This window comes from Haemaphysalis longicornis, unplaced genomic scaffold (assembly GCF_048455015.1).
Source record: "Haemaphysalis longicornis isolate Haplotype H1 unplaced genomic scaffold, Haemaphysalis longicornis Haplotype H1 scaffold_8, whole genome shotgun sequence".
NCBI lineage: Eukaryota > Metazoa > Arthropoda > Arachnida > Ixodida > Ixodidae > Haemaphysalis > Haemaphysalis longicornis.
Genome location: NW_027526445.1, coordinates 103,992,605 through 104,017,955, shown reverse-complemented (window position 1 = coordinate 104,017,955; position 25,351 = coordinate 103,992,605). Strand labels below are relative to the sequence as shown.

Below are 25,351 nucleotides of genomic sequence, written 5' to 3'. Positions count from 1 at the left end.
AGCAGCAACGAACCTGCTATGCGCATCAGCTAAAAAATATTTCTCTCTGGCGAAAGTCTTCCAGCTTTTACGGCAGACTCTATGCAGTGGCGTCTGCTGCTTTGCTAGGCCGAGTATTGCGCCACAATACATAAAAAATGATTTAATTTCCGTTTTGTTGAGAGCGCTTTAGGTTACCTGGTATAAAAATTTAATATACACGAAGTGGACAGTGTGAGCGGTACTGTAAATTGATTTATTACAAGTACATTATTTCCTTGGAGACCAAACAAGTCGGAAGTGTTACAAGATACAACTTGAAGGGGGGGGGGGCAAGTGTGGGAAAACGTTTCACTATAACTCACAGGTGACAGGCGGCAAAGCATCAAAAGTGGGTAAAGGGCACTTTTCTTTTGTTTAATTTTTAAGTAGCAGTGTATTCCATGCATGACGCTTTTGATTCTTTGTATGGTTTAACACACCGAAACTGCGCCGGTTATGAGGCGCGCCGTAGCGGAAAGCTCCGAATTTATTTTTAACACTTGGGGATCTTTAACGTGCGCCAAATCTAAAAAAAACAGGAGTTTTTGCTTTTTGCCTTCACCAGAAAGTAGCCGTCGGGTCCGGGAATCGAACCCGCGTACCTGGTGCCTTTTCTTTCCATGTGTCCACTATCTGTAAGCTGCGTTTAATTAAATCTATTTCAGGTGCGGAATAACTGAGCATGAGTTCACGTACGCGCTCTGCTCGCTTTATATGTAACATACTTCTCAAGTTTCGCGTGTGGTTGATCTGTTAATTTTCCAAAACAAGAATTTTCAAACATTGGGCTGCCCTCTCAATAATAAAGTGCAGCCACAGATTGCCTGAGGAAACTGTTTGCTGGCATGTGTAGCGGTGTCCTTGAAGCTTCTTGCGATCGTGAACTGCGTTGAGTGCGAACTGAGAATAGATGAAGCAAGAGCGTAATTAACAAAGTAAGAGTCAACAAGGAAACAAAAAGGCCTTTAAGCTTGTCCGAACGCCCCGTTTTACGCTTCCTGCTTTCGGAATTACAAAACAGATTTCACGCTGCTGACGTTCCCGGCATTTTATGACTGCACCACGATGCAAAAAAAAAAAAAATTAGTGCCCTTACACTCTGTGAAGATGGATGAGCTGCGGAGCTGGACGCAGTACACGAACTTCAGAGGGAGACAGGGAACTAAACCAAGGGTGCAGGCGGCGAGTCATCATGAGAAATACTATGTGTTGTGATGCTAAGGCGAGCTTACTTCGTTTGCATTCGAAAGGTACGCACGTCGGCGCATATGAGTCAATGCAACATTCACGCAACATAACGAAACGTAAACTTTTTGGTGAAGTTTGCAAGAAAATAGCAGCGGTGAAGTTTTCAGGTGTGTCAAACACCCGGATAGCAACAAATCACATGCCTCAATGCACGCACCGTAACTGCCGTAGAAGAATGTGTGACGCCAAGTCCGCGTGGAAGCGAGCATCATAACAGAGTGCCGCCGTAACAAGTAATGGCAAACACAGATACGTTTCACACGCCAAGGTCACGAAAATGAGCTACTACTCCTTCCACAACACGCAACTCGCCCATCCGAACCATTTTGCCATCCTGATACGCGAATCCGTGAAAAGCTGCGATACCTTCCCAAACGAATACTGGCACTCACAATTTGCGCTTCAGAACAGCTGGCTAATTGACAGCTGCAGCAAGCCGGCCAATTATGTACACGAAGTACTACGGCACTAGACCACGGTGTTTCGTAATGCCTCCATCGCAGCGCTCAGCGGCAGTGAAGTGCAATCGCTCTCTTGCGACGACGTTACCGACACTAATTCCAACACAAAACGCTGCGAGCCAGAAACATCATTCGGCGAGAGTGCGCGTAAGAGCCCCTCATTGAGTCGTGACAGTGAGAGTATCATTGCATTATGGCGTCATACGTCCATCCAAATTGTATTCCTAAATCAACAGGCCAGTGGAGAGTTGATTCCACGGTGCCTTAATTATAAAGGGGAGTAGCCACATATTCCCGCAGCTAAAGGCAGTCGTTCCATGAACTAGTGGCTGTGCGTACGAGTGGTTATCGCCAGCAGCAATTACCACAGCAAGCGACTCCTGCGACGAATGCCAACAGCGAGTGATTCTCACAGCGGTAAGCCCCGCACATTGCGCAAGAAGCGCGGGTTCACTCGCAACTCATGAGTGGTGAGCGGGGCTCGCCGCAAGTGGAACTCGCACTCAGGAGTGGCGAGTGGGGCTCACCGCAAGTGCAACTCGCACTCGCGAGGGGTGAGTGGGGCTCAACGCGAGTGGAACTCGCACTCGTGAGTGGTGAGTGGGGTTCACCGAGAGTGGCTTTCGCACTCGCGAGAGCTGACCGTGGCTCGCCGTCAGTGGAACTCGCACTCGCGAGTGGTGAACCGGGTTCACCGTGAGTGGCGCTCGCACTCACTCGTACTCGCACTGACCAGGCCAAAACGACGGTGAAGCTCACTCACCACTCACTCGTGAGAGGTGAGTAGGGGGTGTTTGAGTGCCCTCATGAGTAAGTTTGCCGACCTATGCTTCCCGAACACTCAATTCCGGATCCACTTGGCGTTGTTGCCGCTTTGCCGTCGCTTCTCGAGCTCTTGCCTTCAAGGAAGTTTATTGTCTGCGTAGACTTTGGGCCGCGGCATGGCGTGGATTACATTCGTTTTCATCCATGGCAGAAAGAGAATGTGTGGTCTGGAATGGCTTTATATGCGCCCTTGCACCGCAGCTCCCTCGCTCCTTCTCTCTTTCTCTCTCTACCCTTTGGTGAACTCTTTATTTTGTTCTTGTTAACAATTTGCGAACCTTTTCACAGATGTTTTGAATTACACGGGGCTGTGCGCCCCTTCTCTATCTCCCTCTCTCTCTGTATCCTTTTGTGAGCCTCTTATTTTTTCTTGTTAACCTTTTGTGAACTTTTAATTCACAGATGTTTCGATTTACGCGGTGCTGTTCCGTGAGCACAGACACCGGACGGACGCCGACAGGACAAGCCTCAGCCCAAGGGTGCTTCACCCCTAAAAGAATAACGACAGAAATTTTAGTTTTATCTTCTACCCGATGTCCTAGAGGCAACACAAAAGAAATAAGTCAGTCGTGTTTGATTTTCCACCGAATGTCCTAAAGGCAACACAAAGGAAACATTTCAGTCTTGTGACTTCATTTTGCTTGAGTACGCAGATGAGCAATACCATTGCGTAACTCAGAAAGAGAAGAAGCAGGTCTGTTTTAAAGTTTTATACTTCTCGAACAAAATAAAATCTTTGTATACGGATTAAAACTTGATTTTTAACCTAGTACATACAAAGGTAAAACACGATGGCTGTCTGTCTGGCAGTCTACTAAAATACACAGCCTGGTAATATCCTAAAGGTAAGAGAAACGATACGTCCAAGGAAATGCCGCATAGTCAACATGCAAGAGGCACAAAGTAAACATAAAGGAGAAATTTATTTTTTTGAGGGCGAGTTCAACTCGGCTGTGCAAAACCATTCCCGAGTTCTCTCCGAGTTATAATGCTAATCAAGCGCACCCAGCATATTCGTGGACGCGGCGCAGCGACCGAAGCCACACGCAGCCATAACGTTGAGTTTGTCGATGTTATTGCGTCGGGCTGGACCACGAAGTCGTCATTTGATGCGCGCTAGCAGCGACAAACAACTTAGCGCCAAACAAAAATGAAGTACCCAGCCCACCGTCAGCCAATCGTGCCACAGTCGCGGGCGTGTTCGGTCTGCAGTGAAGTTCAGTGGTGTTCTAGCCGAAAGAAATGGCCGCGCAACACAATTTCCCCACGGGAGCTTTGTTCATACCCTGTGAAAACACCGTAGATGACAAATGACAGAATTTACAGGTCTAAAATGCGATTCCTATTGCTAGAACACGCTCTTGACAAGCTGAAATGGGATGGTTTCTGGTAAGCGCCATCCGTACACCCTAAAAAAAGCCGTAAACAAAAGCCATATTTGATGGTCGGGAGCAGGGCGCGTTGCGGTGGCTAGAGTGTACCCCTTTGCGTACGTCCTAACGCAGAGCTGCACAAAGTCTACCCTCAAGCGAAGTAGCAAACATATTGAGTGGAGGAACAGAACAGCAAGAAAAACAGACCGCCATGCTCCGGGCGTGGCCATCTTCCAGGCTGGGGATTTAAAAGTAGTAGGGGGGGTTATCAAACTTATCGAAGGTAATGGTTTTTGCAGATCGATTTCAGATGACTCCGCGTGCGGGTAACACATATCGTACACACTGAACATTTTTAAACCCTTTTCGGCGAATAATGGTGCCGCATCAGAGGCAAAAGGGTGTTGCGAGGCCATTACACCCTTTTTCTTGTATCTCAGCCCCCTTTTCGTAGCTCTGCACCCTTTTTGTGCGAAAAAAGGTTGTTGACCAACTTCAACATCCTTGGTTTTCGCACAACTTCCATACAGAGTTTAATACTGAAAATGGTTTAAAAACCTTTTACCCTGGCACACACCCTTAAAAGGAGTTTGTGTAAAAAATGGCGTAAGAAGGAAAAATGGTGTTTGTGATGAGCTCCAGGAAGAATACAGGCACAGAAAAGAAAACAGCGGAAGGAGACGAGGCCAATCACTCGCTAATGGGTATGCGCCTCCAGAGAGGAAGACGAGGAGGAACGCGACCGGGCTTTTGGGCGGACGAGCGTCAGGGGTGCGCCTGCATAAGCTGCGAATACACCCATCGACGGCGCCCATGCGACTGCGCCGGGACATCACCCGGTACCTCCTGGTCACCAACCGGATCCGCTACTGCACCGGGCAACAGCCCCGCGATCCCTCTCCTACCCTTCTTGCTGCGCCTAGTGGCTTCGCCCGTCGTTCAGGTCAGCGTGGGATGACCGAGTCACTGGCGACCGAATTACTACGGACTACATAATTGAGACTGTAGTGTTTTTCTTCACGCTTGTGCTCCGTATGTCGAATCGCCGAGGAACTGCGACAGGGAAGGACCTAATTGCGGTTTACTCTCCCTTTGGGTTTTTTCTCCCCCCCCCCTTATCCCCGAGGTCCCTCTCTGTGCAATACATTGCATCTACGCTTCACCTTCATGTTGTGGCCTCTGTCATCATTGATCTTGCGTGCACGTCTCGTGGTTCCCACCACCGAACCCTGAGATCATCACAATTGGCGTCCGCGAAAGGACCTCTTCAATAACATCTCGAAGAGGTCACGAGGCTTGTCCAAGAGGCGTGGGGACAGAGAACCTACATGGAGGTGGAAAAGTTAGTGGCCAGCGCAAAGTAGCTGGGACTCCGTGATGCCGCACTGCGGGAATGGGTCAAAGCGGAGCAGGATCGGTTGCGCGATGAAAGGGCGGCAGAACGGGAAGCTCTGAAGGCTGCAGCAGAGCTCGAAAGCGCAAAGCAGGAGAGCCTAAGGCTCCGCTTAAGGGTGCAGGAAGGGGCACAAAACAGTAAACAAGCTGAGGTCACCATGGCGTCCCAACCTAACCCCGCTCCTGCCATGTCGACGAGTCCGCATAACTTTATTCCTCCGTTTGATGAGCGCAGACACGACCTTGACGCTTACCTCCTTAGGTTCGACATGGTCGCTACAGCTCAAAAATGCCCGGAAGATAAATGGGCCGTCGAATTGAGCACATGCCTCACCGGCGATGCACTCTCCGTCGTCGAGGGGGGGGTGACGCCAGAAGATTCTCTGGAAAACAAAAAATCAAGCTGGCGCCCCTGCAGCAGTTCAGTTTTACCCCTCAAGAATATAATGACAAATTACGCCAGGCTTAAGCTGAGGACGGCGAAACAGGAACTCAGTTCGCATCGGGACTCTCGAGTTATTTTGACCGATGGCTCGAGACGTCTGGGGTTCCTAAGAAGTTCGAAGCATTACGCGATAAGATGATCGCGGAACAATTTTCCAAGTGTTGTTCGTCTCAGCTGGCCATTTTCATTAATGAAAGAGAGTGCAAGTCGACCAAACAAATGGCTGAAGGTTGCGATCGCTTCCTTGAAGCTCAAGCCCTGACAAACATGGGAAAGGTCAGGGAGGAAAAGAAAGAGCTACATGCAGACCTTCCTTCCAAAAGAGCTTCCACCGGCTTTTTATGTGAAAAAAAAAGTTCCTGCGTTTTTGCAGCCGCCCTTACCATAGGATCGACTTGCCGTTCAAGCCGGGTGAACTTCCCAAGCGTTGGAGTCCCACAAAAGGGCCGAGCGCCAGGCCGGGGATTCGCTTGACCTATTTTACCAGTATGTGCCCGGCACCACCAAGGAACACGAATTCACATGGTGCCTTCCACAGCCACCATGGACGCTCAACTCGCAACCGCCTCTGGCAGGACATGCCGCCAGACTCTTTCACCCCCGGCAATGGCGCAACGCGGCATGATGGCCTGGGCCCCGCCAGATGAACAAGTGTCAGGGGCCCCTCGATAGGGTAAAGGCAGCTTTCCAGACGTGAATTCCCCTTTCAAGGATCGGCATCGACCAGGGACGCCTGTACCCATTAAAGAATCCGGTGGCTGCCCGGCGGCACCAGAATTCAAACACCTTCCGCATACGAGGCGAGTGCTGTACCTCTGAGCCACCGCTGCGGTAAAAGTTACGACCCCTTCCATTGGGGCATTTCCCGACAAAGTCGGGTAACTTCCCAAGCACGAGATCCTATGTGCAGGGGCTGCGTGTACCATGTTTTCACTGGGTAGTGCCCAGCGGTACCGAAGTACCTCCCACATTCTCGTACACTGTTAGAAAAAACCGTAAAATTACAGCGAACTTTACGCCACTGGAGCCGTAAACGCGCCGTAGGCGCTGCGAAACCGTACGTTCCCGCTTACGGTACCTGTACCGTATCTTCAAAATACGGACGTTCAGGCCTTCTGGCCCCTTATTTCTGCTTCATTCAATTATTAGCAGACATTTCCATAGCGTATAAGCAACGTACCCAGCATTTTCACTTTATTTCGGCAACATTCTCATCAAATTTCTCGTCTCTACGTTTCTTCTCGGCGCAACGTGACCGGAGCACCAAGCGGGAACCGCGCGGCTGATCGCGGAGCGAGACACGCATGCGCAGACAGCCCAACGAAAACTTTTTTCGCGCCGTCCGTGCCGTTCGGAAGCTTGCGGGCTCCATGACTGCGAAGTTCGTCAAGGGCGTATAGTTTCGAGATTTGTTTGACCGCTGCCAACGCTGGAACAACGAGACTGCTTCCACGAGACTGCTTCCACGGTAAGAAGTCTCCCGTGAAGGTGGATGATTTAGAATTGTTTGGCAGGTGTAAGTTGTCCATGTCGCGAGCGTTTTAATGCCGCCGAACGGTTGACTGAAGGTCGCGAGCTAACCCTCGCGCAGGCAGCTTGGAGATGCGAGATTATACTACATGTGGTCGCATCGCGTCCCTTGAGATAAGGAGCTGGGCGTTATAGTAAATAAGGTATACGCGGTCGCATTGCGTCTCTTGAGATAAAGAGCACGGTGTTACTGTAAATAAGGTATACGCAGCGTGTAAACAGCCAGTTGGCAACGAACAAAAGGCAGCTTAGTTTACTCGCGAGTGTAGCCTCTACGAGGCGAAATTAATTTAAAAATTGCGTTGTGGGCAGTTCTGATGCAGTAGTATGATATAGCGTGTTCTGTATTTCAGAAATATGCCATGCACTTTACGCAAGCTGCACGTTTTGTTCCCCCTGCTGCGTCCTGACTCAGCCTTCACCGCTAGGCATCTAGTTTATGCGGGAAAGCTGTAGCTGGGTTTGACGCAACGAAAAATGAGAGCGTAGGATGTTATGGGGCTTTTTTTTTTTTTTTTTTTGCCTGGTGTTTAAGAGTAAGTTAAACTACGCAATTTTTATCTAGACCAACTTCACGAAATAGATGTAACTTCAAAAAAATCTTTCTGAAAAATTTTTGAACAATGTCATTTCTGCTGGTAAGTATAGTAGTGTTGGATAACATTAATATGTATGATACTTTTATTACAGTGCTTGTTTTTCAGTGTTGGCTTTATGATTTTTATCATGCATAATTGTTTTATGGAACATGTAATTCTACTCAGGAGCCAAGACGTTCGCCGCGTCGCTTTATTTGTTCTAGGGGCGCAGCTCTTTTTGGGATGGAAGTGTGGAATAAAAATACCTGTCTTGAAATCTCGCTCACGTTAAAGATCCCCACCCCAATCATTAATTTGCTGCCCTCTATTACTATGCACCCATAGATTAGTTACTTCAACGTATTCAATCTCAACAATGAAACCTAATTACGTAAAAAGCAAATAGGATATCTTATGTAAAGCTTAATGCGACTTTGCAATTTATAAATGGGCAAGTTATGTTTGCAGTTCAGAATATGTTTGTAAGGATGGTGTACACAGCGTGACGACAGAAGGGGACAAGTGGAAAGACAAAAAGCATGCTATTATGTCTATTTATGATTTTATTTTATTGTAAAAATCCCACAAACAGAATGTAGCTGGCCACTCAAAAAAAATCTAGAAACCCAGGCCTGCTTCAGAGCAATGTTAATCTGCATCGCGATCCCAAGCCGCATATTTCCTGATGACAACATAACATTTTGGTTCTTTAATGGCAAAATGCAAGGAGCACTTATTCATTTGTTATTGTCTATCTCAGTTTATTTCTGAAGCATGCTTGGGTTTCTAAGTTACATATTATTTTCCTGTGACAGTGCATGTGCTAAAAACACGATCTCTGAAATATATATACGTGTGTGATCTTTTTATGATAACATTTTCAAGTCAGACCGTGTTCATGGTTGAAATACGCAGCGCATGAAGATTGAGATGGCGTTAAAGAGACCTCTTTCACTGAGCATTTGTCATTTTTCTGCATATTTCATTCATTTGACCCCTTGCCCCCGGGTGGGGAACAGGGGGATCGCCGTGTGTTTCGTGGGTCTAAAGAAGGGAAGTTTCCCGGTGTCGGAAAAGAAGTTTTTGAGTGCCTTGATAGCACGCAAGACGGTGCGCTGTGAGCCGACAGCAAATGTGAGGCGGCAAGCAACTTTACTAAGGAGGGTATAGCTCCATGGCGAGTACGAACCCACTAGCATGTTGCGAATAAAAAAGAAATTTGATTACATAATTACCTACGTGTTTCCACGAAAATTGCAAGGCTCTGACAGTGCTTCTCTGAGCAACTTTATTGTATGAAATTTCGACCTTTAAAACTGTGGCAATTTTGTCCTGCATAATCAACCCTCCCCCCAAATTCACGCCGAATTTTCTGGGAAAAAAAGTGGGTTCATTACGCGAGTAAGTACAGTATGCTCAATCACCTAAGAACAAAGGATTTGTATAGTTGAGTGGGTAAGCTCAAGCTAGGCATAAATGCCTTGCGTGTGAAAGAAAACTCCAATGGTAAATGCAATTTTGTGTTATTGAATGTTGATGCCATGTTATTATATGAACTCTTTAGGCTCACAGGTGTCAGCCTCAGGCGGAAGCTGTGCGGCGTGCCAAAAGAGGAGTGGCCGAGCTGGTGTTGTTCATTCGGTCCTCCTCCATGAGCGAGTGCGTTCTGGAGTGGGCCCTAAAGATGGAACAGGCTGGAACTAATCTTGGCAAGGAAAATGCTGATTCAATCTGCCTGATCCCACTGCTGGTGTCCTACTTTGGTGACGACCTGGAGAAGATAATGCAGCTGCACGAGGTAAGAGTGCTCCCATGTCTTGTATTGTAGCTGTATATCTGTGTGCAGTGATGGTTCAGCTATACAAAACAAAGAAGGCAATGCATAGTACTTTTTTAAGTGTAACCTTTTAATGATATTTATCTGTTACAGCTAAAAGAGGGTGGAAGTGAGATGGGAGAAATTTCTTCTCCCAACTTTGGGTGTGAGGATTCCAGTTAGCACAGCCGGTAAATAGTGATACCTTCTGCTGCACCCTCCACGACAATCGAGAAAATTTTAATAAGTGCCAATCCATCAGGAATGCTTGGTAATTGTTTTAAGTAAATGAGTAAAACATTCTTTGCAGTAGAGCACTCTTTGTTTTCAGATCCACATTCATTCAGAGAGGTAAAAGTTGTTTTTTCTAACCAGTTTGCGGGCATTCTTTTTGCTCACCAAAATGGATGGGAAGGTGGGAATTGGGATTTCGGAGCTTCAGTTCCTTAGCCAATAACTGCACTTCGATATTGAAGCACTTGGGGTGATATATACCAAGTACAAATATTGTTATTGTTTCCTGTTGCATTGACGCAAGGCAAAAGTGCCTTGAATACTCTTCAGCTTGTTTTCTCCTGCATGCACAGAAAAATGCTGTTACACCAATAACAAAAAGATTTTCCATGTTTCTGTGTTAATACTGTCAGATAACTTTTGAAGTTTGTGAAATGCTGCAGCCAAGATGGTGTGGCAGAAATTCATTTCAACATAGGTGTTATAGATTCTACACTCTGGCATTCACCCAGGCTCGTAGCAGCATCTGACAGGTTGGCTTTAAGCAAAATGCTATGTGTTGCTGACGTCGTGCCATAAAACACCTCCCACTTTCTTTTCTGTCATGCTGTGCACTAGTGGTGTAGGCAGACCAATATTTCAGAGGTGTTATACACCAACAGGAAAAAAAAGGTGTGACTGCTCTGGTTGCCCAAACAATATACGTCATTTTTCTCTATGCATAAATTTTGGGGGGTATTCTGACATCACAACAGCTGCACCCCTACTGGGCACTGTTTTAGATGAAACAGAAAAATGTGGGGGCTGATATCATGTAAGAAGTATAGGCATGTCTTAAAAAGCTGGGATGACTGAAATGCACCAGTCCTTGGGCACAAAAGTGAGATGTAGAGAAGAGAAGAATAATTCTGGTACAAGAAGGAGTGGTTGATAAACGTTAACAAGCCTTCGAATGTTTGGAATGTGGCTAGCTGAATCCTCCAATGACCACATGCGGGCCTTTTCTTCACCACTCCCAAAACTTCAAGACTCCAGTAACACTAAAGAGAGGCCATGCGTTTCCACCTTAGCCAGGACCTAGGAACTGTTTCTTGGCTGCATGAAACCTCAGTACGACCATTGCTTACCTGTCCACCATTAGGACATTTGAGCTGACTCGGTCACTAGCAATAACCAACAACCTTGACCAGGCAACACTCTCACTCCAGGCCCTCATCTAAGCTTGCACCATGTACATCCCACAGATTGTGTAGTGGGAACTGTTAAAAGCTTTAGTCTAACTTGTTATTTGACATTTTAGGATGAAAGCTTTAGATATCTCTGTACCAAGCGCACACGGCGTGAAGTGCCAAGTAATGGTACAAAAAAGTGGAAGCTGTGGGCAGAGCAAGTGCAAGCTGGTGATCACATACCAGAAAAGGGAAATAGCAGCGCAGGAGGAGGTTTGAAGGAGGGCTGGGAGAAGGAGGAATTGAACGCGCCTCAAGAAAGTGGAACACCAAAGGAGTGTGGGGGGGCTGCCACACGTTCTATACAAGCCGCCTTGAAGGGTAAATGTATGGACGGGGACTAACAAGGACGCTCCTGGCAATAGAGAGCGAGTGGAACGAGCTTTTGAAGATGCAATACATGTGACAGGGTGCAGCCGCAAATTTCAACAAGAGTTCAACAAAAGGCCCAAGTAGGCTTTCACATTCTTAAAAAGTTCACCCAATAATTTTTTCTGTTGCTTGTGAGGAATTCGTGTAGTTTGGCTCTCCCAATGCGTGGCTACTGCATTGCAGTCATATACAGTTACAAGTAGCGAGGACTTTCCTGCAGGATAGGGGCTATAACGTGTCACCGAAACATTATGCACAGGGATTGTAATTAATTTTTCTGCTTCCGGATGGCCTAACATCAACGTTGCATGAAATGTGACGTGTGCGTTCTCACCTCTTACATGCATGACAATTAGTGGACTACCTGGAGTAAATTATAAGATGTCTGCATATCACCCAAGCTTTTGGCAGTGCTACACATGCTGCCTGCAATAATACGTATATAAATATACAGGTACATACAGGCTATGCTCGTTACAGCGGATCCGGCAACAACAGACTTTCGGTTACAACAGTCCATTTCTGTTGCTTTGTCTGGTCCCCATGCATTTTAAATGGAGTCCACTCCGCTCATAATGGACCCGGCTAGAGCAGACTATCGGCTACAGTAGACTAAATTTTAGGCGAAATTTTTCGACTGAATGTTTAAATCGGGCTTCCGCAGGGTCGGCATGCTTTTTCTTTGTTTAATTTGGCGAGAAAACCTATGTCTGGCAACATTGTTGGCAGCCGGGTAGTTGGCGCAGCGAAGGTAAACCAGTGCCAGTAGACTTGTCTTTTTTTTGTGTGTTTGCGACCAGCGGCATGAGTGGCAGGGTAGCTGATTTCACTGTCGGAGAAATTAAGCCCATTTAGCGCTGTCAAACATTGGGAAAAACAGGCCGACATCACGAGAAGTACAGGCCTGTCTAAGCAGATGGTCCGCTCGACGATCAAGAATGAGGCCGCTGCCGATAAACGCGACTGTGGTGAGATTGAACAACAGTGCTACGAGTGCGCGAAGTGGGGCACCTGGAGTTAAGTCTTCCCTTCGTCACAGTTTTTTTTATGTAATTAAGAACCCGGGTTCAGTGAAGGTCAGTATTTATTATTCCCGTGCATGCATCAATCCCGTTTCGTTCGGTGAAAAAGGTAAGAAATGCCTCAGGGGGGTTGGTTCCCGTACATTGTATGCAATCTGCCGGTGGCCGTGCGCAGTCCAAATGGTCTAACTTTCTATTTCACAGCTGTCCATCACCAGATTATTTCATTACAGCTGTTTCAATGACCTGACTAAAATCATAAAAACTGTGGAAGCTGCTTTGGGGGAACGTCAGGCAGCGATTGGATTTTTCTGACGAATGGTTTCTGGAATTCTGCCTTGTCACGAAGGGATTCAAAGCGCCCAGCTAATTCTGATGGGCGCAACTGATTTTTGTAGCTGGTTAATAATTGCTCCTAGTTATATTCTTGCTTCATTTGTTCTGCTTATCATGCATCTTTACAGACTTGACCGCATGCAGTAGGCCTTTTCCAAGTGCTGGTGCTAAGCTTTGGAAATGATATTTAGGCGATTCTTTGCCCGTGGGCAAACACTGAGGTGCTGCAGGCATGTAAAAACAACAGTGTTTGTACTATGTATATGCAATATCGGTCAAAGTACCCAATTTTGCACTCATAACCCCTCCCCTTCCCCTCCCGTGTCTGATACTGCATACTTCGGCTACAGCAGACGTTTTTCTGAGGATTAAGAAGGTCCGTTGTACCTGTAAAACAACAGAATAGATCAAAGGCCTCTAGATATTTGGAGACATCTTTAAAATGTGTTCTTATTGCCCTTCTATTTTTTCATTGTGTATTAGGCATCAACAGAACTTACAGAAGAATTCCGGACCAGACTTCCTTGAATTGCCAATTATTGGAGCGCTGGGTAAGCTTTCCCAATTCATTTCCTTTTATCCCCTTCATTTTTTTGAAGGGTTTTGATAATTAGCTTTAAACTTGTTGAAACTTTGTATAAAATGTGATACATTTCAAGCCTCCAAGTTTGGCACAGGAAATTGCGGCATTAAAAATGGCTGGCATGAATTACATATATTGGCCAAGCATATACTCTGTTGGGTTGTAGGTTAGCCACCCGTCAATCAAAAAGAGGTTCAGGTAAATATTATGGCCACCTTGATTGTTAAGAGTATCGTATCGTGATCATCAATTTCAAAAAGAGCAATGTGGGCATGCAGCACCATTGTTTTCATTGATTCAACTGGTGTTTGTATTCTGCCAGAAAAACGTCTTTTCTCTTTGCCAGATTACTCATTAATTTTTTTTTTGTGTGTAGTAATACAATACTGATTTTCTGATAAAACACCATATTTCCCCACGCATATAACCCGCCCCTGCATATAATCTGCACCTCCACTTTGAGATGCCGAAAAAGAAAAAAAATATCCTCGCGTATTTCCCGGACATTTGATTCCCGGACTACTAAAGAAAACGCGTATATTTAGCAAGTACAATACACTGACTGCAAGCCGAAAGTCACAATTCGCCATTCTTGTGTTTTCTTCCTTGTATGTTTCGTGTAATCGAAGGCTTAGCCTGTGTTACACCACGCACATTGCCGTGAACCTGCACGAAAGGGAGAACCCCATGCATTATGTGCACCCTACTTTGCCACTAGAATTTGGGCATTTTTGGTGCGGGTTATACGTGCGAAAGAACGGTATCTATTTCAAATGTATTCTTTGCTTCCATCTGTTTTTGCTCTGTAAGGTAACCTACACATTAAGGTAAAAGAAAAAAGCTTATGTGCACCTTTTCTCAAACTTTTCTAGGTCAATCCTAAGCCCTCTCGACCACAAAGGACTCAAAGAATCGGCTTTACCTTTAAATGTGACAAAAATATTTTATAACAGTAAGAAAGAAAGGTGTCTTGTCTATATATCCGACATAAAATATTTCAGCCTCGCCCGGTACACAAGCTTGTAAATTTTTTTGCAGCCTGTACACTTTTGGCTTGGCCTAGAAAATTTTGACAAAGACTGTGTGCTTCTGTTCTGTGAAATCTGCCTGACATTTGCTTTGCGCTGCACAATGCGGACATGTATGAGCCATGGTAGCAGTTCTAGTAGTTTTGAACGGTCTGGCCTATATATATATTTTTCCACCCGGTTTGTATTCTTCGATCCCTTAAGGTGCGGTCACACTTGGCTGACACGGCAGTGATGACAATGCGACGGCAACGTTTACGAGTCGCTGAACCATTGGCCAACTGCTCAGTTGCCAGACTACGTTGTTATACTACGCTGACGGTGACATAAACATGTTGGCCGATGGAAAGTGCGCGTAGTGTAGCTGGCTTGCCGACCGAAGGCGCCAGCAAAACCGTTAGCCCGACCAGTCGCCTGACGCGTCGTTGAGAATAGACCGAGAAGCGAAAACTGCGCCCCTACAACATTCGTGCCACAATGAATGCAGCTCTGTTTGGTTAGTTTCTGGAGTGTAATAAACTCAGTAACGTCCATGAAGCTCATGCAACTCAACACTAGCGCTAATGCGATCCGTAGTTTGGCTTTAGATGCTTCCGCCGTGTTCTTCGGCGACACCGCTCCCCCGAACTGCAAACTGCACATGTGTGTGCTATCGGCTCGCCTGTACAAAAAAAAAATCAGTTTCATGCAGAAAAAAAGTTACGTAGGGTAATTTGGGTAATAACGGATAAATATCGGCCAAGGTTTTTATCGTAAAACGCAAAACCAAAGTACGGCAAGCACTATCCCTGCAGTGTGAAATCGCAGTCGCAGCCGGGCACACATATTTTCGCGAGCGCTTTCGCGAAGCAGTGGAGTTGATGGCGATAAGCTATTGTGGGGGCTTCGGGGAACATTGCTTTCAGTTTACCAGCCAGGAGTTCTGTAAACCAGCTAGTAAACACCGATGTACTACACGAAGGATGGACCTCCATCTAGTACACAGGCTAATTGGCAGCTGGTCGGCATTTGTGTTGGGGCACAGTGGTGTCATGCGTCGCGCCGCTCGCTCGCTCGCTCGCTCGACGTTGCGGGTTCAATTCCTGACGGGGTGGGTTTTTTTTTTTTGCGGTTTTTAAAGGAGCATGGTCTGTGTATCCAATTTTCGAATCATTTTCTGCGTGATTTTGAGAAGCAACTACCTTTGTTATGGAAAATTTTCTTCGAAACAGCGAGTGGCGTCTGGAGCCACAATTAAGCTTACTTTTCTTGCACCGCGTTTCTCAAAAATGCGGTACCATGGTGCACTGTAAAGCCTTCTCTATTAGAGGAGGTTAAATTTCCGCTGACGTACGTACTAATTTAGATGCATATTCTACGTGCTACAGAGGTCTTTTTGCCGGGGTTCATCCATAAAATCCGTATTATTACTGCCACGGCAGCAGCGAACACAGCTCTTTTATCTTTGTTTGTGATCTAACAAGAAGTTGAGAAGTACACACAGTACAAGCAGCGCACACGCGAGTACACACGAACGGCTTATGTCGCGGCAGTCGTGACACGATACTCTAAGTTTGACTAAAGAAAGAAAGAGATCCCCAGTGGAGAGGGTCGCCGTGCGGTCGTCGGCGTGGTGTGACAAGCGCGTCGGCCGACATCGTGCAGACACCGAGGCCCCGCCGATTTCTCGCTGACGCAGACGATTGGCCAACGGTCGGTGTCAACGTGGTGTGACATGGCTGCCGACAGCTCGCCGACACGGTGTTGGCCGATCAAATCGTCCGATGGTCAGGCTAGTGTGACTGCGCCTTTAACCATTTTGTTTGTTGCCAGTGTGCCAGTTTTCAACCTACCGAGTTAAAAAATGCTTTCACATGAAAACAAGACAACTCCGAGTGCACTCGACTCTTTTACAGTCTGTGAAGACAGATCAACCAGAGAGCTAGCTTGTCTTTAGCACCTGATGGCAACAGAAACAGTAATGCTTTATTTGCGTGCTTAGCAAATTAGCATCCTAGAATAAGCATGGAGAGGACAAGGATTTGTACTGGCACCTTGTTTTGCTATTACAACACCGAGCCCGGAACTCTGATTCAGCGGATTTTGTTTTTTTTTCTTTCAAAGTTCTCCATTATGATAAATGAAGTGTGAAGAGACTGCTCTACCACAAAAAAAGTGTGGAATGCTTGGGCCATGTTTTCAGTTTTTCAACTGATTTACATGCAATTTTAGCAGAAGTGTATGCTAAAGTGCCACTTCCCTTGCACAATCCTCTAAAATCGTTCTCACATTGGCTTGGACAACATGTTAGCAAGCTTGTATGGCTGAGTATGGCCAACTAGTTTTTACCTTTTGAAACTGTGCATAAAATAGCACGAACAGAGTACAGAACTTGGTTTTAGGAAGCAGATGTGACAGATACAAGTGCCAAATTGACAATACCTGTTTACCTTATCAGAAAACAAGATATCCTGGTGTAAGTGTTTTTGCCACGGCATGCTCAAGAGTGTGTCGACTGACTTGACCACCCCTTTTCTGGCTGCCTGAGGCAGTTCACTCCTCCTCTTGTCCTTGCAGCCCGCGATGCTTCATTTATCCTCCTTCCTTCTGTTTCAAAGCAAGTCTGCCTGGCTGTCGTGGCACTGGGCTAGCTCAGCTCAGAACAATTGGAACCTTGAGAAATGGTTTTCCATGTCCACCTAATTTCAATAATTAAAATCAAATTAGATTCTTGAGTGTATAGTTAACTTCACATTCGCAAGGAAAATCTAACTAGGTGCATGAATCACGTACGTCATGGTGGCATAGAAGGAGCCGAAACGTTTATTGAGAAAAAAAAAGAAAACACTTCATATAAATGCCTGTAACATATACAGTAGACTCTCGTTGAGACGAACTTGGTTATGACGAATTTTATGGGTAAAATGTCCACCTCTTTTGCTCTCTTGCCACATGCACAGAATTAGGCAAGCGTCTGCTTAAGACAAATTTTTAATAATATGAACAAATATTCATGGTTCCTTCAAATTCGCCTAAATGGGAGTTTGTTGGATATCGGGGGACCGTCTGAATTGTAATGTAGCATTTGGTATTCAGATGTATTCTAATAACACTTGTCTGGGGGATGTTCATGGAGACTATCTGAGCGATTTAAACAAAAGAAAAAAGCAGCTGCTTCAATCACTTTTGTATTATATATTTCCAGCTGTACAATTATGACTTCTTTGTCTTTCTCAGGCCAGACACTCTTTAACTGCAGCTGCCACGTGTTTGTCGACCGGGCACTTGTCGTGGAAAATATAAGCTTCCTGCTTGGGGTGGAGCTTCTTTTGGCTTTGTACTTCTGCCTGAACATCAAGTATCCCAGAGGGGTTGCTTCGACAATGGAGTTCATTCAAAGGTAGGTTGTTTTCTGTTTAGTTTAATACTCTGCTTATTGTTGGTGTAGTAGCTTCTGGTGAATCTGCCTTGCAGATAACAGCTGTATTTTGTTAAACTTGGCATCCTCATAAGCAGTGGTGCTGAGCAACATAGTCGTGATACCACCTACTTATACATCTGATGCGGCCAATCAAGTTAAACTGTGAAGACAAAATGCAACTGTTGGTTATTCAAATTATGTACTGCATTGACCCAATCACTACGAGGCCAATTTTAATGCAAACTTCCAACAACTAAGCTGAATAATAATGGCAAGAGATGTAGTAGTGGTATGTCACCTGCCACTTTCTTGCCGAGTCCATATGACATCTTGTTAGTGCCACTAGCGGCTGCAGTCTAAAGCCATTGCCATGAAGCATGACTGTGGGATAGTAGTTGTGCGTCAGTTGTGTTGCAAGACATCATTCGAGTTGTAATGTGCAATTAGCACACCATTACCTCAATTTATAGTATTACTGCTGTTACATCACTTCTGTGGTTTGTAACCGGAAATTTTAAGATCTTTCACTATTTTTGTCATTCTTCAGTTTAAAAAAACATCTTTCAAGCATGGAATGTAGTTGAGCGAGCTACCTAAGGCTAGTTCTTTCTGACCCGTTTAAGCAGCACTGTAGAGGGGCATGCGGTGTCTGAATGAAATATTTTATGCCACAAAATCAAGGAGAAAGTCAGTTCATTGCAGCAACTTGAAGAGAAGAAATGACAACTGCAGAATAAAAGTGCAGATTCAGCAGGTGTGTCGGTTACCGTATTATGCGGAATAGAGATCGAACTGGAATACAAGTCGACCTCCTGACCTTGTAGCCGAAAAATGCAAAAAAAAGAATTGGTACACGCTATTGGTTTATTGAGGATACAACCTGTTTCGTCTCAGATTACTCTTTGGGGTTGTCATCCATGGTGCAGACCAGGGAATTGCTTATGCAGCACTTTTTAAACACTCACAAGACCGTCTCATCGTGAAGCAAGCGCAAAGCATGGGAAAATCGTGTGCACACCGTACTGATAGCCAGTCTGTGCAGGTGGCTAGCAAGCATCTCAGGGTATCCATTCATAGAGATGTCACACGGCGCTTGCAGACAAAAGTCGCCACTTTGTACAGAAGCACAAGTGCACATAGCAGCGCTTTTGAAACGAGGTCTTACGAGCATTGCATACAAAGAACTGCCCTTCAGCTAACACCAGTAGCACACTGTAGATGGCCTTCAGCGACACCAAACTGGCGCAAGCCAGACACATCATGAAAAACTTCCGAATTTTCGTTTAATTGCTGCTGTGAAATGGCACCACGTGCTTAACCTTATTTTGAGCGAGAAGGAAATGTATGCACACATTCACTGACAGCGAGAGAAGCAACAAAACAAAGATTGTGGTGCGTCCGAGTTGTTGAAGAAAAGTACTGTAGAAGTGCAGCTTGCTGGGCCAGTTGGTGCATATCGAAAGAATGGGAACCAGCGAAAAAGACGCAAAACACGGGGAGGGACGAGACAACAAAACGCCGGACAAGCAACTGAAATTTAATGAAGAAACCGACACACTCTCTGAACAACCAAGTCAACGCATGCGCCAACACGTACGTGTGAAACGAATGAAGATGCTGTTGTTACTAACTACCTCTACTTTCGTATCAACACCACTCAAGTTTGAACGAAGCCAATTCCTTTATCGCTGAGGATGATAGACGGTGCGCTAATGCAGTTGCCTTCCTGCTGTTGTCTTATGAAGAACGCCTCCAGTATTTCCCTCTCATTCTTAGTCCTGCCTTTTCCAAGGATCGTTACACTATCAAATAATGGTTCGCACTTGCACTGTCGACAGTGAAAGGCAAGGTGTCCAGCTCCTTGAGAACTAACGCGCAATGCTCCTCCAGCCGCTCATTGACACATCGGCCGGTTTGGCCGATGTAAACCTTCCCACACTTTAGCAGAATTTTATAGATGACACTGTGCTCACACTTAACGAATTTCTTGGCATGGTTTGTCTTACACGCGCATTTCTCTTTTCCCATATTTCCAAAGCACGCGCACAGTCTGGAGAGTTTACACGGCGCGGAAAAGACCACTTGAACCCCGTGCTGCGAAGCAATTTTCTTTATGTTGTGCAACACTTTATGTATATACGGCATTACTTCAACCTTTCTTTTTTTTCTTCTTTTCATCTGGTCCCTGTGACTAAGAATTAGAGGGAAGTACTGCAGGACTAAGAATTAGAGGACTAAGAATTAGAGGGAAGTACTGGAGGCGTTCTTCATAAGACAACAGCAGGAAGGCAACTGCATTAGCGCACCTGCGTCTATCACCCTCAGCGACAAAGAAATCGGCTTCCTTCAAACTTGAGAGGTGTCGATACGAAAGTGGAGGTAGTTAGTAACAATAGCATTTTCATTCGTTCACGCGTACGTGTTGGCGCATGCATTGACTTGGCTGTTCACAGAGTGTGTCGGTTTCTTCAATTAAATTTCAGCTGCTAGTCCAGCGTTGTGTTGTCTCGTCTCTCCTCGTGTTTTTCGTCCTTTTTCGCTGGTTTCCGTTCCTTCGTTGAAGAAAACCACCGGTAGTATAAAAAAATTAGAATATACAATTTGTAGGGAAGCATTTCAAAACGCGCCCTAGAAGAAAGGTCGACTTGCGTGGAGCAGTTTGTCAGATATATAAAAAAATTTTAGTTTGCATTGTGCTCTTGCCATGCAGTGAAGCCCAACCTAAATTTCAAAATGTGCAATTTCTGGCGGTTCCCTGGAGGAAATCTGGTGGTTTGACATTAGCAGCGGCAGCAATTTGCCCCCACGTAACATAAAAACATCTTGTCAATGACCGACTTAGCATTTCCGGCCAGCAGAGTATTTGGGGCAAGCGCGCAATGCGGAAAAACATGCATGATGTTGAAAACAAAATGAAGTTGATGCTTGTTGACGCTCACCGTCAGTTATGATGTTCTGACTCGCTAATGTAGCCTTGCTTGCAGCAGTGAGGTGCAATGCGCTAGAATCGTGCCCTGCAAACTTTTGCTGTTGTGTGATAAAAAAAGATCAGCATTACCAGCCTCCTCCATTGCAGTGCCACCTAAAATTTTTGAAAAGAAACAGTACAAAACGTATTGGAGACTGTCCGAATAGAGGGTTCAACTAAGAAATAACACTACACTCTGAAGATAGCCTCGTATGAAAACGAAACTGGCAGGCGGTGTGTAAGGCGGTTTGAAGCACTCTCCTCGTCGAAACTGATATCTGGTGACTGGGTGCTATCGTTTGACTTGCCTGGGAAGTTCTCATCACAGAAATTGGGTTAGGGTGGGTGAAATCAGGAACGGCAGGCTTTTTTCAAGGATTAGTAGCGGATGCTCAAGGCTTGAAGGTGGCTCAAGTAGGCTTGAAGTTGGGTAACTGCGTGGTAGCGCCTATATGAATTTCGCCATGCAGAAATGAAAACGAAACAGTTGTAAACTGTTCGTTAATGGTCCTGTGGTAAGTGAAACTACAACACACCTTAGAACAACGTACGCAGAGGGAATAAAACTACCTAAACAGACACTGCTTGACATTTTCCGCCAATTTCTGAGATTATTACTGTCAGAGTGCAAGCCTGACGATGGAAAATCGGCTTCTGATTCACCATTATAAAGAAAAACAAACGCTGATGCAGACTAATTACCAGTGGCGCGTATTCTTCTTCAGTAGCGTTGACCACGCCCCTTTTCCACACCCAGGTAATGCAAACGCTTCTCAAAAATCACATTTTCATTGCAAAAATGAAAACGAAATGGAATTTGAAAGGGCATTTTCTGAGCTAACTCCAGATCGTTCCAGAAACGGCTGGAATGCTGTGAAAAGGGGCTCCCAAGGTATCTTTGAAATTGAACGGTTTTGAATAGGTGCGGTAACGAAAGAATTAAGTCGCTGTGGTTAAGTCACTTAAGAAAGAGGCGTCACTGTGGTAATAAAAGAACAGGCTAAGCCAGCAAGGAATTTAATGTGTTGGCTGGACTGACTGTTATCTGTTTATTTTGTTTTAGGTACCTAGTTGGCATCACACCAAGTGAAGGTACCAAACAGGAGGAAGTGCGGTCCAAAGGAGCGGAGTCAAAGGCCATGAAAGCCGCCGCAGAGCTTGAGACATTCAAGAAGAAATGGAGCAATGTGAGTTGCAGGCCTTTATAAGTTGTGTGGTGAACTGTATGCGTCTGTTCTGGAACTTATACCCCCCTCCCCCCCCCCCCCCCCCAAAAAAAAAAAGAAAGACTCCACAACCACGAGAACCCCACCCAGGGGGATATACACAGCCTCCCAAGAGGATACACAATATGGGGGGTTGTCGTTCTCCCCAGGAGGAGAACGACAACCCCCTCAGGAGGATTTCGACACCCCCTCAAAATCAAAATTCTGGATTAACCCCTGCGTCTGTTCATATGACTGAAAGTACTGCACCCAATAAGTATTCTTTTAATCTGGGTGTATTTTAAAGGAGCCATGAAGAGAAAACACAAGTTTGGTTCATTCAAAAGATTGCCTCGTTAGAATCATACTTACACCACTGCTAACGTAAACTTCGCTCAAATAAGCTATATATTTAGGAAAAAAAGGGAATGGCCATGCGACCCACTAGCTCATTTCCCGCAGCAGAACCTATGACGTCACATGTTACAGTTCTGGGATTTGCGGAGGGTGGCAAAAGCAAACGCAAATTAGGCAGAGCTTACAAGCTTGCCGAACGAGCTATTTGTGCTTAAATGTAGGGCAAATTCTTTTCAAAGCCATAAGAAGGGTGGGACAAACAGTGAAAGTTTCGGAAGCACACGTAAACAGAAGTGCCGATGTGTACTGCTGTTGGTACTGCGCGCGCTATGCTTGGTTTAGCTGCACAGGACTGCAGGGCTTTGGGGTTGTCTCAGACTACACTTGCCGACTGACGCAAGGAACGGTGTTTTACGTGAGCATATTTATAGAGCGAGCACTATGTTTCACGAAGCAATTATTTTCTTCCTGAAGAAAACCAAGCCAGGTTTAAATACGGTCAAAAACAAACCAAAGGCCACGGAGAAAGAAATTTTTGCTCCGCGCCAAAGGCAGAAAACGGTATGCTACGGTATGGTGGCGCCATCTAGGTTCACTAACGGCAAACAAGGCCTCCCAATTGGCTGCAGAGCTATGGTCCCTAGAAATATCTTTCTAGGGACCATAGAAGAGCGCTCAATTCCTGTGAAGTCATTGCGGACCACGAGAACACTCGATTTAGTGGGAAAATTAAAATTTTAACTTAAATTAATCAATTTCTCAGTGAATAAAACATTGTTTGCATTTGGACAAGCGTTGGGGGCACTATAAAACATTAAATTTTTCGAATAACACAAACTTGTATTTTGTCTTCATGGCTCCTTAAAGGGAGTTTGCATTTGGACAAGCGCTGGGGGCACTATAAAACATTAAATCTTTCGAATAACACAAACTTGTATTTTGTCTTCATGGCTCCTTAAAGGGAGACATGGATGGATCCTAAAACTATTCCTTTTATTTTTAAGTAAACTCTGTTAAACTTGTCACTCTTGCTGCTTCTTTTCCACTGATTTCAAATATTCCGTTATTTTTTTAGTTTGTCAATTAGTTCCCGAGATAATTAGAGGCAATTAACCATTTTTGGAGGAACAAGGGACAAAGCAGTGTTGGTCATAAAACTGTAATCTTTACATTTTCCAACATTATGAACCCTGGTGAGTGCAATAAGAGAATCAGTTTTTTGATGCATCGCTTGGAACTAATTTTAAAGCCCATTAAACTTCAGTGTTTGAAATGGGCACTCAAAATGGTTCCTTGCCACTGGTGCCACTAAGGTGTAAAGAAATCAGTGGGGGAAAGCACCAAGTCTTAAAAATTTCACAAAGTTTACTTAAAAATTAAAAAATTTTTTTAAGAGCAGTGTCCCCACTTAAAGATATATCCTGTACTGTACTAATCTGACTTGTCATGACTTACTTATCATGACTTTGACTTACCCGTACGTTCTTACAGGTAAATTTGGCATATAATTTGAAATTCCACTTGCTTTTTGCCCCAGTCATTTGGGCCTAACTTGCTTTCCCTTGGTTTAGAATTGCTCCTTAGGGTGTTTTACTCCACATAGTAATGAGCAATTCTTGCCATTTTCAGCAAACTGCATACAAATTACAGTATCCCTTTTCACAATGTAACATGTCACAGTGTAACATGGCACACTGATAATGGAAAAGACGAAAGCAGCTGGTACTGTCATTATTTGGATATATTACAATACACGAATACATTGATAAGAATGGCCATAAAAAATCTCAAAGGCGAATGTCAAAGGTGATTCTCAAAGGCAAGACAGGCACACTCAAGTTAATCTTTATACCATAATTACACGGTATAAAGATGCTGCACCCTTACAAGTGAGAATCTTCTTTCCCTGCTTCCTCTGTCACCTCCGCGTGCCGTCATGCCGAGGTTCTCATTCTTATGCACGCGCTATCTCCCGCAGACGGGCGGCAATTTCAATACATTTCGAAAACAGAGCAAAATGTACTCATACAATTATTAGCCCAAGCCGTTCACGAGGTAGTGTCTACTTTTCTGTGAGAGACTAATCAATCCTTTTTGGTGGTAATGATGGTAAATTACTGGAAGCTATCATTTGTAAGTACGGTGGCCTCTGCACTAAAAAAATGCAGACACGTCTGGTAGCTTGTTATAATCAAAGGTATGTTTTAAAGGTATATCAGCTTTTTTTGGCCTTATTTTTTATGTACCATTTCATGGTCGTCCTCAAATATACAAAATAGGTCTACGGCATGCATTTTCACCCAGTTTTAATGAAGAATGAAATTAATATTTTATTGGTAATGGCTTTGGTAATTGTCCAGGCTTTGGTAATCTCCCAAATAAAAATACTTTCTTGTTTTTGTTTTCAGCTGCTCTGCTAAACTAGTTTCTGGACCGTCCACTGGACAACTGGACAATCTGATCCAGAAATGTTCGTCATGCAAGCCCGTCAAGTGATACGAGACAAGTTGCAAGTTGCAAGTCCAGAATGATGTATTATACAGTTCTCAATATAGCCTCAAAAGTACCCTTGTTGCTGTCAGTCTTGCCAATCTATGTCGATTTGTGTCATAAACAACACAAATTCTGTACACCAAATATGTTTCATTGCAGCAAAGTGGTGGGTGGAAATTGTTAACAGATTCAGTGCGCATGCTTGAAGTTACATGCTAACTGCAGAATTTCTTCTCTTCTCTATTGTGTTTTAGTAGCGTATTCAAAAATAGTACCACATGTGCCTCTTAAGAGTTAATTGCACTGAGAAAGCTAAATGAATCTGGAACAAAGTCAAACGGGTCAAGAAAATACAGTATTTATTAAGGGTACCAGTGATTGTGATTAAACTTCAAACCATTAATTAAATACTAAACAGATTAACGATGATAA

At 44.8% G+C, this 25,351-nt stretch overlaps 1 long non-coding RNA gene across 1 annotated transcript; it reads left to right on the top strand.

Moving 5' to 3' along the window:
- Window positions 1–6,748: 6,748 nt before the first annotated feature.
- Window positions 6,749–24,992, top strand: LOC144149138 (uncharacterized). The gene is made up of 6 exons (XR_013318197.1): window positions 6,749–7,236; window positions 9,441–9,674; window positions 13,369–13,436; window positions 17,713–17,875; window positions 21,928–22,051; window positions 24,835–24,992. It is a non-coding gene; the product is annotated as an uncharacterized LOC144149138 (long non-coding RNA).
- The last annotated feature ends 359 nt before the right edge of the window (window positions 24,993–25,351 follow it).